Genomic DNA, 489 nt, shown 5'->3' on the forward strand with positions numbered 1-489 from the left:
TGTGTCACCTTTGCCCACAAGCAGTGGCTTAGTGTGAAAGTGTCTGGCAAAGGGGCAGGTTTGGTGGGAGCCAGGGAAGGCTCCTGTAACCCGTGAGCTCCGTGCGAGTGGGTCGGCAGCAGCGGTACATGTTTCTTGTGTGCTAGCTGATCGGAGGAGGGGGAATCCTCTTTGGAAACACAACAGAGGAGCAAACACCATGGGCTGATCCTCATCTCTTGACGAGTGAGTTGGTGGTTGGAGCTCTGTGCCCTGCCCATCCCGGGGGCCAGGCGAGCAGGTCCCGTGGGGATTGTACATTCCAGCTTGCACGTCTGGGAGCTTCTCAGTGCTGTGGGAATCCTGCCTGTGGCAGGGGTCTCTTTGCAGGGGATTTGCTGGCTATAGGGAAATGAGAGAGGTTCTGTTTTGAATCTTCATCTTCCTGTGCTTGGACTACGAGGTGAGCTTTTAAGTGGTTTGTGTATCCTGCCCCCTGGTTTCAGCAGG

This window comes from Buceros rhinoceros, unplaced genomic scaffold (assembly GCF_000710305.1).
Source record: "Buceros rhinoceros silvestris isolate BGI_N320 unplaced genomic scaffold, ASM71030v1 scaffold6586, whole genome shotgun sequence".
In the NCBI taxonomy this organism is placed as follows: Eukaryota; Metazoa; Chordata; class Aves; order Bucerotiformes; family Bucerotidae; genus Buceros; species Buceros rhinoceros.